Below are 14,344 nucleotides of genomic sequence, written 5' to 3'. Positions count from 1 at the left end.
GTTTGGGACAGCAGGGCACTGGTGACAGACTCCATGTAACCTGTTTCTAGCTGTTAGGTTTCTTCAATATCCCTCAGGCTCCAGCACAGAATTACCTGTAGCACACATGAATTGTTGCAGTGTGACAGCTTCCTCCTGAAACCATTTCTTCTGGAAGACCCCAAGCTGCTGCACAGCTGATACCCCACTGGATGGAAATCAGCACTCGGTGCTCACTATAAGCTATAGCCCATGCAGCTCCTATTGATTGCCACTGTGTAAGTTCTTCAGTTAATGTCAGTGTTTCCATAATTGACTGTAGACCCACAAGGCTGGGATTCTTCTACAGCTCCTGAAAAAAGGCAAGGCTCCAAAACACAACAGGGTATAAAGCTCAAACATTTTACCTGCCTTGGAACATCTCAGCCAAAACAACCAGAAACAGCCCTGCTCTCCTAGCTGTGTACCAGCTAAGACCCAGCAGGCCATAATCTAACAGCTCTTCATGCAGAAGAGGGAAAGGAAGGAGTCCTAATTCTGGAATTTTTATTGCCCCTAATCTACCAGACGCGACTATCAAACCACACTGTGACACTCCTTCCTTAAACACTGGAATAAAGTTAAATTTCAACAAACGTGAGCTGGGAGGGATGGGCTGTCTCCCATGTAAAACCCTCTCACACTTTTTGCTGACATTGCTTTGCAGTTCTTCATAAACTATGGTTTGGATTAGGGATAGGAGTACTTCAGAACAATAAATGAATGCGACAGAGCAATTTTGCTGCATCATTTTTCCCCCCACACCCTTTCTTTCACTTTAGAGGAACAGCCAGGATCAATGCAGAGGGTGCTTGACTTGGCAGATAATGACCAAGGCAAAAGGTCATGTACAAAAACTTAGCTCCAAGAAAGACTCAGCTTAGCAGCTATCTCTAACTGACACTGAGGAGAGACCAGACTCAAGCACTCAGACACTCCATTTCTCTTTATCTGTCAGTGAGTTAATTGCTGCCTCTTTCTCCACCTCAAGAGATGATGAAACCAGGGTGTCCAGCTTCTGAAACAGTCACATGTACTGACACAAACTTTCCCAAATGGCCTTTCAAAGGCTGCTCTGTGGTGCTTCTTACAAAACGCATTAGAATTGTGATCTTTCTTTGCTGGCCCTAATGATAAGGCTAATCCAGTTCTGACTAAATACAGCCACAGTTTTAATACTGGCTTCATCAGGAGTGGGAATGCAGAGTTATATTTGGCATCCAGCGATGATCTACTGCTTACAAGGTCACGGAGCCTGGAATCAAGAAGAAACTGTAACTTCAAGTCACTCTCATGCTCTAAGGTTTGCTGGAAAGAAGCTTATGTTGCTTTTCAAAGAGCTGCTTTGGGGATATATTTAACCAGATCCTTGGGAAAGTCCTTCTTGTGCTAAAATTAGAATCCAATGACCCTAAAAGACAAAAGTTTCTGTAGCAGTAGGTAAAAGTACAAGCCGGGAAGCTGGTTTTTTAGACTCCTTGTCTTTATCCAACAATACACTGCCATCGTGTGGTTCAGTTTATCAACGGCAATATTAAGATACATTGATGCCATATTCGTAGGATGTTTTCAGTTTTTATTGCTTTAATTTCTATTATGTTAATAATGTACCGACTTTATGCTTTCACGGTATTTACTGGAAGTTTAAAAGAAAAGGAAACAATGGGATTCCCTTTTCAAATTAGAAGAGCTAAAAAATATTCAATAACAATATTTGAAATTAACTGCATTTCATTTGCTTTACTTTAATAGTGGCCTGTTTCTAAATGTACACCACTTCCATCCTTCCGTTTTCTTTAATTAATGCAAAATGGGTGAATTCTTGGAATAACTGTATTTTATATATACATATATGTGTGTGTTTACGCACATAAGTTTATTGCTCTCACGTTCAGTTGCTGCTTTGACTTGAGAAAGAGCATATGGCTTTCTAGTTGTTCCCTCAGTCCTTTGTTTTCTAATAATAACTTGCTGTCTTCAGCCTAAGTATTCAGCTATGGATCCCAATGGGGGAACTTCCTGAAAGCCTCTCCCCAATGGGCCAACCTCCTGAAAGCCTCTCATGTTGCTTTGCTCAGAGCTCTGGTCTTAGACAGAGCTGCACCTGAAAAGGTAAGCTCCTTAGAAGCTGAAATTAGGGAAAAGTAGTGCAAAGGAAACATTTCTTATTGCATCTGCTAATTGTTCCTTCAAGATACAGAACAGTGAGACCGTGCCTTGTCTTCCCTAACAGAGAAAAAAAGCATTATGATCACCATGAACATAACATTCATATGGGGCCTGTCATTTCCTCTGAAAAACTCATACAAGGTCACGGCTAATCCAGTGCTAAGCAGTTGGCAGAAGAAACTCACTGTTTCGTTTTCTTCCCTGGAATCTTGTTTTTAATAGCTAATCCTGCTTTAAAAAAAATCAATCCATCTGGCTTCACAGTGTTGGGAAGTCAGTGCTGTCCAGCAAGTCAAGAGTTGTAGGCAGCACTTTATTTGAGATGGTAGGGTAGGATAGAATAGGATAGAATAGGACAGGGCTATTTCACTTGGAAGCAACCTATAACAATCAAGTTCAACTACCTGACCGCTTCATGGCTGACCAAAAGTTAAAGCATGCATATTAAGGACATTGTCCAAATGCTTCTTAAACACTGACAGGCTTGGGGCACCAATCACCTCTGGGAAGCCTGTTCCAATGTTTGACCACCCTCTTGGTAGAGAAATGTTTCCTCATGTCCAGTCTGAACCTGTCCTGGTGCAGCTTTGAACCAGTTCCACATGTTCTGTCACTGCATTCCAGGGAAAAGAGATCAGTACGTCCCTCTCCATATCCCCTCCTCAGGAAGCTGTAGAGAGCAATGGGATCAGTCCTCAGGCTCCTTTTCTCCAAACTAGACAACTCCAGAGTCCTCAGTCACTCCTCACAGAAGGCTGATATGCCTCCCAGCTCCTTCACCAGCTTTGTTGCCCTCCTCTGGACCTTCACATCCTTCTTAAATTGTGGGCCCAGCACTGCACACAGTATTCCAGGTCAGGCTACAGCAGCGCTGAATACAGTGGGATAATCCCCTCTTTTGACCAGATGGTTATATTGTGATGCACCTACTATGTGGTTTGCCCTCCTGGCTAACAGAGCACACCGCTAACTTGTATTGAGCCTGCTGTGATCAGCACCATAGATCCCTTTCTGCAGGGCTGCTTTCCAGGCACTCTTCTTCCAATTTGCACCCAGTATTACTCTGTCCTAGCTACAGAACCCAGCATTTCGACTTGTTAAATTTCATCCCATTAGTCATTGCCCAGTGTTCCAATATATCTAGATCCCCCTGCAAGGCATATTGTTCCTCAAGAGAAGCAACAGCACCTTCCAGTTTGGTATCATCAGCAAACTTGCTAATAGTGCATTCCATCCAGATCACTGATAAACACATTGAAGAGAACTGGTCCTAAATTGGGCCCTGAGGAACCCCCTGATGTTCTATTTCATGCTGGTGTGGTACTTTTTAAGGATGCGCCTCCAATATGTAGGCTGTTACAGATGCAGACTCATAGCTGTGACTGCACACTGAACATGCAACAGCTTGCTTCAAAAGGCTGTCTTTGTTGTTATTCAGAAGGATTGCACCAGCATCTCTAAGGGACACTCAGCTGTTGTTTCAACTAAGCAACTTACTTGGAGAAGACAGCATTCAAAGCTCAGACCAGGTATTTGTTATCGCATGCAAATGGAAAAAGGTGTATCTGACTCAGTCATAAGTGCAATTACATTATGACCTGGAATGTCATAATGTAATAAGTAACTTTCTGATATAAAGTTAATAAAAAAATCAAAGCTGTATTCCTTCTGGCTCTTCTATATATAAACCCATATAAAAACTTGCAAAACTCATTTACATGCATAAATTTATACGTACACAAACACGTAAATTTACATTACTTTTATACATTCAGTTTCTTTTTTTCATATAGTGTAGCCCTTAGATGTCATAGTGGGGAGATAGATACACAGGAATATCCCACAGGTTGTTCAGTGTTATGCCATATACTGTATTACATCACTTTTATGTTCCACATAAAATACAATTTATAAGAAATATATAAAATAAACTTATAAATTGTATTAGGTTCCACAAAATACAATTTATTAGAAAGGCTTTCAAAGACCCTCATCCTCTCCATCTCCCCCATTTTGCTGTTTCTGTATCACTGTTTGTATGAAGTATGTGCACAGCATATGTGCACATATGTATGGACACAGCAATCCAGAGGAGGGCGTCCTATGGCTTTGTATAATGACCCGGGCTCCTGGAGTCCAGAGAGCCGTGAGGAGGGGATGGGGAGAACCAGGACACTGTAGGACAGCGTAAAATCAGGAGTGGATGCAGCACATACATGTAACAAGAAGGGAGAACCCTAAGTGAAGACACCCTACATCCATCAGGGATGAATGGATTTCCTCCTGGGGAAACCTGAGTGCTCACTACATGCCTCAGCTATGGGAGGCAGCTGACCAGCTGGAATCTGGGTGCTCCCTAGATCTACCTGCATACTGCTCCTATGTCCTAGCTCCCCGACACCACAGACTGCACCCCACAGTCTTTCACTCCCTCTTCCCTTGAAATCTCCAAGAAAACCATTCCACAGCTCTTCTAAGAGCTTTGGGGAGTTTTCTGCAGCATAACAAGTCTGGAGTGAGAGGTGAAGATTTCGACCCAAGTCAGTTGTCTCAGCTGCTGGGCCAGTCTTGCTGCAAACTCATATTTAACACTGAACCTGAGACAGTGCCTACCCGAAAGGAGATCCTGTACCTCTTATGGAAGAGGCTGGTTCAAAGTTGGACACCCTGCAGGTCATGTCATCATTAAAAACAGCTCTTCTGTGAAGAGATACCAAAATGAGCTTGAAGAAGCATCCTAAAATATGGCAAAACTTTTGGGACAGCAACCAACATAAAAAGGTGATCAGAGAACTGGAGTTCTAAAGGAAACACCTGCAAACTCTGGCCCTTCTCAACAATTTATGAGCCTTACTTTACCAATCCTGTGCCTGGGGAAGCCTTGAATAAATCATGAGTGAAGGAAACCCTGCCTCTGAATAAAGGTTCTCTTTTAATCAGTACCTTTGTAACAAGAAATTGTTCTATTAAGATCTTTCCTACAGTGAAAGAATATTTTTAAAGGGGAAAAGCTAGACATGAAAAATGCTTTGCTAACTGCTGGGAGGAGCACGTTTGCTTAAAATGGAGCAGAAGTATTTCAAATCACTCAGTGATGAAAATAAAAAATAAACAAGAGGAATGGTATATTTAAAGAAAAGTATAGTGTATCTGATTGTCACACTATTTCAAGTATAAATTATTTATAATGTTATCAACTGCCATATAACTATATTACAAAGAAATAATATTAGAGGTATTTTTAACATTTAAATTCTATTACATTTCAATGGCTTTAGTTGGGAGAGATTTTTCCTGAGGGAAAGCTGTGATAGGTTTCATGTCTTCTGCATTCTGCTGCTGTATTACTGAAGTCAATGGGAGCTTTTTCACTGAACTGAGTAAGAACAGAACTTTACAGCTCTAATCAAACGGAAGGATCTGAGGTCATCTTGATGACAGGTAAGCATTTTGAATTGCTAAATACAGTTTTCCACAACTTCTGGTCAGATGAGTGTCTCAAGGCAGTTATCAGAAGAGTAAACAGTCTCATACTCTGCTGCCCTGAAAACATACACCTCTACGTTTTCAAGGGTTTTTAAACCTGAATTTCCCATCTTGATCCATGAACTGTTACCACTGACAGTTAAACAGGTATGACATTTCATTCCTGTGATGTTTCATTCCAGAAGACCTGCATTTCAACACCAGGGATGCTGACGTTGCATCTGCAACAGAGCTTGCAAAGTGCTTCGAGTTCCTTTCACATGAAATACAGCTCAGATTTCAGATGATCAAGTTGACTGGTGTAACACACGATACACCTGGCATAGTCACTTACATCCAACCAATGAAAAGTCCTCATTCTTCCTACAGTATTCAGTAGGTTCTGCAATTTTTCTCTCAACAGGAGACAAAATGTTAGGTTAGACAACCCTTAAAATTCCCTGCTGGATCTCACAGAATGGGCAAGTCCCACCCTGTGGGGAATGCCACTTTCCAGCAGTCTCCACACATTCCCTGAAAGAGTTCAAATTCTTTACCTCAATTGAACGCGTTTCTCGTCTGGTTTGAATGGCAGCCTGAAAGGAGACACTTGAGAGTTCTTGGTCACAGACATTCTAATTGATCTCTTGGCTGCAGTATACTGTAATTTGTATGGAAATATGCATTTCTCTGTGTAGGCTGTCCTGCAGTGGACTAAGCATAGTCATGTCACCTAACAAGAGCACTTTATGAACCATAATTTTCTCTGTTCAAATTATATCTCTCAACTTAGGAGGTACATGAAGCACCTTTCCATACACACACACACAGGAGAGAACCTGTCAAAACATGTAGCTTTGATAACATTGACTCAAAACCTGAACGTTTAACAAGAGCTCTCTACGAATTAGATGGGGAAGAGCCTAAAAAATCATGTTTTCCTATGGCTAACATGTTTTCCACGCTATCTGTAAGGCAGAACGAGCTGTGGCATTAAAGGTGCACATCTCATGAGATAGGCTGGTAAGTTATGAATGCAGAAACAGACTTCTAGGAGGAAGAATTGGCAGCACACTGAGCACTTCCCTTCCTGCTCCCTATGCTGTGGGATCTGGTGCATCCCCAGCTGTGCTATAAAGCAGACCTCTCAAGGCTCACGCACTGCATCATTCTTTTATATCATACTCTGTCAGTGTCAGCACTGCACATTTTTATATGGCAGTACCATGGCTTCTCTCACACTTTTGGATCCCACACATCAGATGCAGGTGGTCAGTCTGCTCTGTGATTATCTGACCAGCTGCATCTGATGTGTGGGTCAAGGAGCACAAGAAAGGTCACGTTACTGGCGTTGCAGCTGGGGAATGTGCTGTTTAGCAGGAGCCAGGACTGACAGGAGCCCTCCTAGAAGGCATGGTCCCCTCTCAAGGCTATGTGCTGCAGGATTCAGCTCTTTAATGACTGGACATCTATTTATCACCTAACTTTGCACAGAAATGTGTGCCCCACCATGTGGAGTCTCACATATCTGAAGACCAGAAAGTTAAGAGGTCTGTCTTTTTAGTTTTCTAATGAAATATATGCAAGAGGAAGAGATAGGATGACAACTCTGAGATATGTCTGATATTTCCTCAAGAAACCTTTTGTTGACCCTACCTCTTCCCTTCTGCTATTATTGGTCTGCTCTTGAAGATACAGAAACAACAACATGAATTCTAATCTTTTAATTTTTCCTCTCCTTGATTTATAAAATATAAAGGCAATAAGGAGGTACTTATGGTGAAGGTAACACCTGTGAACTGATTTATGTTTACTTAAGAGTCTCTCTTTGCAACAATCAAAAATTACATTTCAGAAGTACGCACTTGTATGCAGTTAATTGAAATGAAAAAGGCGAATATTTCATTCTGAGGTTTTAAATGTCATCCACCCCAAAAAAGCACTGTAAACGTTTTAGCTGCTCTCAGTAGGGAAGGCCAGTGACTGACATATTAAAAGCCTTGAGGCTGCAGTTACCAACTCTGATATTCTAGATTCTTCCACAGATTTAATTCCTTTCCTCATTGTCAACCTTCCCAGGCATGTTAACAACATTCTGGTTATTCCTAACGTTTCTTTCTCCAGCCTGATTTTTCATCACTTCTAGAACTGTGCCAAGGAAGACCAAGAACTGAGAAATACCTCTATGCAGAGAGCTTCCATACAATCTTGTGTATCGTTCATTCCACGCTGATGGACGCAGCAGGCTTCTGTTGATGCACATGATCCTCTTTAGGATTCCCATAAAACTAGGAATGGCACTGCATAAACACAGGCATAATAAATCAGCACATTTTAACAATTTTCCCCACAAATACAGCCCCCCAAAAACTGAGTAAAATAATGTTGAGGAAAATATTACTGTCTATGCCTTTACAACAATTAGGATCCCACGGTTTATCTGAGAGAAAAGCTCCCTTTGGCAGAATCTTCACTGACCACTATTTGTTTAGAGTACCATATTTGTTGGAACACAGACATCTGTTTTTTAAGGCATTTAATCTTTCACTACACATGAAAACCACAGTTCTTACATGTAAAGAGGACTTCTGTTCTTAAAGATAGGTCATTCCTGTTATATTGCTTGGCTATTAGTGCAATTGCATTTATTCTTTATGTACTGAACCCTAAACATCTGCTAGGCTGGAAAATCTTTGTGCACTGTTCTTACTTCATTATATCCAGAGGTGCAAACATAAAAACACGGAAGAAACAATATGCAGTTCACCCTATCTCAAGTAATCAGACACAGATAAAATAGTAATGTTACTTGGAATGTAACTGGATAAATCCAAAGCAGACATTCTGTTTAATGTTTAAAACACTAACTCATGTTAAAACCTTTTAAATGGAATGTGTATGTTTTGCTGTTCTTCATATAAGGCAGTACACACAGACAATAAAAAGAAGAGTCAAATGCTTCAACGATTCAAAGTATATTTCAAAGACAGGTAGGGTTACCAATATCTGCCCCCAGTGTGTAAAAAAACAACATGAGCATTCAGAGAAGCCATGAATTCAGCCCATGCTTAACCTTCTATAGCAGTCTATCAATACTATTCTGCAGAACATAACATCTATCTGCTTTCTCCAAGTATTTTCCTCTCTAGTTACAGCATTTGCAGCTATGGTTGTTGACTGTTATTTCTGATGAAAGTGAAATAATAGTCATTCCCTACAGATATTATTCACACTTTCTTTTATCCTCTGGTCAAATAAATCCAGCATTCACAAGTGAAAACAGCTTTCAAGATTCCACACCAGCTCTCAATCCCTGCTTACTAGTTTCCACCCAAGAACCCAAGCATTCCTGTTCCCATAATGCCTTGATTTTATTTGCCACATTACATCCATAATATTCCACTCGCTGCCTTTGGAACAATGCAAACACTTTCACCTGTGCTACCACCAGCCACAAAAGGGGTTTGCTACACTTATTTCACTAACTCTAAAGGAACTGCACTCAGTCTTTGAAGAGATTGTACTAGTGGAGTCTGAGGCTGCATCTACCTCCTGCAGTGTACCTTCACCAAAACAAAACAGATGGAGCTAGCTTGGTATTTGGCTGTACATAAAGTTGTACCTTGCATAGAAGAAAGGCTTAGGAAATGTTAATGAGTTCTCCAGAACAAAACTCCCCTTCTAAAACCATTCCCACCAGTTCACTTCTTTCTTAGTTCTACCAATAGTTGATCTTACACATCTACTATAACATCAGTGGAAGAAAGGGATCCACATTTCCAGTCCACCTTTGAGTAATGCATCCACATTCTTTCATTTAGAAGGTAAAATATGATTGGAAATATCTGGCAGAGGAGCCGCCTTATGCAAAAATCAGTGCTTTATACATCACATTGCCTTTGTGTCCCCTGCTCTACACACATTGGAACTAAAACCACAGCAACACCCTCACTTCCCAGTCCTCAACAATCTCTCCCTTTCCTCCCCTCTCCTCCTGTATTTCTAGTAGTTTAAACAGTTCTCCCACACCAGCACAGAGGACAGGCATAAGAAAACCTCATTATTACACTGGGCAATAGATTACAATGACAACAGAAGGGGTAACTCTAACCTTACCTGGCTTCTAGATTTGCAATCATAAACAGCTTAATTTCAAGGATCAGATTATGATTCTTACTACCTTCTCATAGTAACAAAGGATTCAGATATTACATTTCTGCCTTTATTAACTGATAATCTGTGTTATTTTGGGTGCCCGGTACTTCATTTACTTAGTTACTCCAAGAGAGAATGAAAAATTTAATTCTTGAAAGGTTTCCAATTTGTTCCCTTCTCCAAATTTATTTGCTTTCATTCTGCTATTGAACGTGAAACAAGAGCAAAAAATGGAGGGACAGGGTGCTCTAATGGCCAGAATTAATTAATCCAAGAAAGAGGATATCCATCCTTCCTCCTGGCAGGTTTGCACCTCTATTTTGCTTCAGTGGACCCTTAGCAAAATCTAGACATAGATACAGGACAGGGAAACAAAAAACCCAAGAATGCAGAGGCTGCTGTTTGCTTTGGGGTTGATCCTAGCTTCCTCCTATTCTTTTCTGTTACTGTTTCAGGATAAGGCAAGAAAAGATACACAGCACATGACCAAAATTTATACTTATTATTATTTATACTTATCATTATACTCATTATACTTATTACCATTTTAAAAGAAGATTCACTCCTATTTTGTTTTTTCAATACTGTAAAGGTTGAACACTCAAGTAACCCACTGTGTTTATTCCCAGAGGGCTTCACAGAGATTTGTTAAAGATATAAAGTAACATAACAAACAACGAAAGAGCTTGTTTCCCCAACCATTTCTGTTGGAAGCTACATTGTATATGTTCCTATGCAACAAAAAATTAACTTTATGTGTAGGTGTTCCATGTTTTTACAAACTCTACACTCCTTAGTTGTTATAAGATTAAAACAATTTTCTCCCTCAGTAAATGCTTCCCCTGAAAACCACTGGAAGCACATAATTCATCTGCCCATTTATAGATTCTATTTTCTTCTAGGCACTGAGAAACTGCTGATTGTGATTGTTGTTTTCCCTTTTAAGAAGCCAATGTTGAACAAGTGACAGATAAGACAATTTAATGTTTCGGTGACCATACAGATCAATTTTTCATTTATTCTGAAGTTTAAAAGGAGGGGGGGGGGAGAAGGGAGGCAACCAAGGTACGATTGCAGGGATTTTGTTTAGCAAATTATTCTTCTGTACCCAGAAAATTTAACAGGCTGTCTCATTAAACCTGCAGGGAGTTTTAAGGTAGCTTTAGTCCTAATATTTCTCACAAAATGCATTCAAATACTTTTCCCCTGAATCATTTTCTTCTCTATGGAATCTACCAGAAAGGTTTGGAGATAAAGGACAAGTCTTTAAAAGCAAATAATAGAGGAAAGAAGAAAGAAAAGAAATGTATTACCACAAGCTGTAGAAGATCTCAATAAAAAGATAAGCGAAAAGGCAACATTGTGCAGTTTCTGTACTCGGTAAAGAAATGGAAAAAACACACATAGTTGGGAAAGTGTTTGTCTGGAAAAGGTATGGGACTGGTATCACCTAATAGCACTTACCCATTGTCATTGTAGGGTGAGGGACACCTGATTTGCTCTTTCCACCCATTTCATTTCTTCCTGGTTTTTCCCCCTGTAGACCTCTGCCTTCTGTCCCTGCAGGAAACACACGTGCCATCTGATGTGCAGCCCTATTAAGCCAGCTAGCATTATAGCATCATATGTGGGCTGGCAAAGTGTGTGAACTCAGCCCACCCCACAACGGGTCTTAGCTACCTGATAGCTGCACACTTCATACAGGTTCAAACATAAAGACACTAACCCCTGGTGCAATCTGGTGTTCCACATATAAGCGACCCTTCTGGAAAGAGGAGGGGGCCTGAGGTATATGACCTGGCTGTCCTCAGGAAGAGTAAGGATGAAGAACATCTAAGTCAGAATCTCCCTCCTTCCATTTATTCATCAGGAGACTGAACTCAGATGCCAGGACTGTCTACCTGCACCCAATCCTGCTGCCAAATAAGACAGCACTCACAGGAAGTTAATCAGTCTTCATGCTATCATCCCACAAAAGTAAAAACTGAAAGATAGTTTAGCACCATGAGTAGTCAACAGTGACACCTAAATTGCCATCAGCAATATTCAGTGTTTTCAGCCTCCTGAATACATGAAAGACATTTCAAACTTATGTCAAGGATTTTACAGTGATATCACAAGCAATCTTACAGAAGTCCTGGAGATACTATGTTGGTTTATATTCCCAAGTCCTATTGCCTTTGCAACTTTAAACATCAGGGAACCACTGTAAAACACCCCAGAATTTAAGCTTCAGAAATGTAAAAAGAGACCCTAGATATAAGCCTGGTCACTTTTTATTGTTATTATATATATATATAAAACATGAAAGCTACTAAAAATAGCCAAAAATTCCCATCTTTGTACCTTATAAGGGAACATTTTTTTCTGCTTTTGGGCTAAGTCCTGCTCATTTTACTGATGGGAAGTAGAATTTGAAATCCCACGGATGGATATATGTGAGACTAATTTAGAACGTGGGTCTACAGGTAGTAGTTTTGTCCAAGTGTTCACTGAGATTTTTCCATGGGCTTAACAGTTATTCTCATGTTTTAAAACATTACAAATTGTACACTGTATGAACGAATGTGTTTCTAGTCAAGCTTTGAAGTATAACATTTACATCATTATCAGTATCCTGTAAATAACATGCTAAATGCTAGAAGCAGATTTTACTGCCTCATATACTACTCTTGACCACTTAATTAACTCCTACAAAAGCTAATTAATTAGACATCACAGTCTCTAATCATTCTGGAATTTGCTCTATTATGTTCAGCTGGAATATTCTCTTTCCTCGACAGACCCCCTAAAGTTTAGATGAACACAATAAAGCACTCTGGGGTTTTCATTCTCATCTTTCCAGATACTCAAGATCAGGGTGAGAATATTTAGGCTGATTCTATTGCAGATTTTCCCTGTTTAACTCTGTCTTTACTGCAATAGATGTTTTTGTGAGCTTGGAAGGCTTCAACCTGTTTCAGTGCCAGGGTTCTGATATTTAAACTAATGCTGTCAAAAAATGCTTCTTAAGAAGTCAAGAAGAATTCCAGCAGCTTAACTCAATGACTGCTTACTGCTGATACATCACAACTTGCATGCCACACGCACAGGTATTTTATGAAGCAACTTCTCACTTAAAAGTTGTACCTCCAAGATTATTAATTGTTTTGTCAACAAGATGCAGCCAGTCTGTAAAGTCAGCCTGTCTCGTGCTGGAATGAAAGTCCCAATGAGAAACAAGCTGATAAATTGGTTTGGCTGATCATTAAAACCCATCGAGTATAATCGTTTTAGCTGATCTCGTTTAAGTCATTCCGTGAAGCTGCCAAGAGAGTTCAGGGACAGGTCGATCTTCTATTCGCATCATACAAGGATCAGGCAGATAAAATCCGATCAGTTACCTGAGCATTCTTGCATTTATATGTAATTATTCCCTGTTGTTCTAAAGCTTCCATCTGGAGGAAGGAAATCTGTTCTGCTCCTGACCTTTTCAGGCCTCATGTCACTGTATTTAGCTGTAACAGATGGATTCTACCAACCTGATATGAAGATAGAAATAAAAGACTGAAACCACCAGAACAGTGGAAAAATATAGAATCATTAAAGCCTTGAGTCATTGCTAACAGCAGGTCACTGGGTGTATCTTCACTGGATTCATGGGTCGTTGAACATGCCTCACAGTTTGTTCCTGCCCTAAACTGCAAAGGAATTAAAAAGACTCTATTAAAGAGGTGACTGGCACTACCTTCCTCTAATACACACATTGGTGAGAGCAGGAAGAACTGCTAACACAAACTCTACCTCCAAGGTCATGACTACTCCTAACAGACAGCTATAGCCTACAATCAGTACCAGCCCTGAGCAACATTCTGATCTACCTTGGAGGAGCAAGAGCAACTGCTGTAAGTGGTGCAGATTTCTGCATAAAAGTGGAATTCTTCCTATCTGTGCATGTTTTTAATTCCTGTTATTGGCCAGACCAGGTGAATCAACCATAACCTTCTTGCAGATTCATACACAAAACACTTCAATAAAGGGGTTTATTCTTCATTTAAAAAAAGGAAAAATTATGATAATCAACATGGAATTAAGAACTCAGAGGAACAATACACACATGAACTAGCCAGTCATAAAGAAAGGAAGCAACAGCTTCCTTGGGCATGTATTTTATGCTTAAGGAGCAAACTGGTGAAGAAACTTTTCTGAATCTTATAAATGGAAAGCAACTGAGAGAAAACCTGATTCTCTGTCCTTGCTTCAATTCACTTCATCAACTTTATGAAGATAAACTGCAAGGCAGGATGACTAGATTGATGTATGCTGCAGTTTAACATAACTGTACACAGTTTGGAGTAAGCTACAGCAGCATGAATATCTGGGCATATTCCCAGAACTGTACAGAGCACAGGGAAATAGCTTGTAAAACAGCCTTGTCCCCTCCACATACCCATCTTAAGATTCCCGAATTACACATTTTAGGCTACTTAATGTGCTGCATCTGTGGATATAATAAAACAGGGAGATAAAGAGAGATTTCTGCCTAAAAAATCCCCAG

The 14,344-nt window shown here is 40.2% G+C and overlaps 1 long non-coding RNA gene across 1 annotated transcript; it reads right to left on the bottom strand.

The window, feature by feature from the left end:
- Nucleotides 1-4,260: 4,260 nt before the first annotated feature.
- On the bottom strand, nt 4,261-13,792 carry LOC133218111 (uncharacterized). The gene is made up of 4 exons (XR_009727052.1): nt 12,937-13,792; nt 11,272-11,402; nt 7,834-7,952; nt 4,261-4,362 (listed from the first exon to the last, which is right to left on the bottom strand). It is a non-coding gene; the product is annotated as an uncharacterized LOC133218111 (long non-coding RNA).
- Nucleotides 13,793-14,344: the final 552 nt, after the last annotated feature.

This window comes from Neopsephotus bourkii, unplaced genomic scaffold, assembly GCF_033783945.1.
Source record: "Neopsephotus bourkii isolate Nb327-2 ecotype Australia unplaced genomic scaffold, CSIRO-AGI_Nbou_v1 NB_1189, whole genome shotgun sequence".
Lineage (NCBI taxonomy): Eukaryota > Metazoa > Chordata > Aves > Psittaciformes > Psittacidae > Neopsephotus > Neopsephotus bourkii.
Note: the sequence above shows the minus strand (reverse complement) of the source record. Positions and strands in the feature narration are given on the sequence as shown.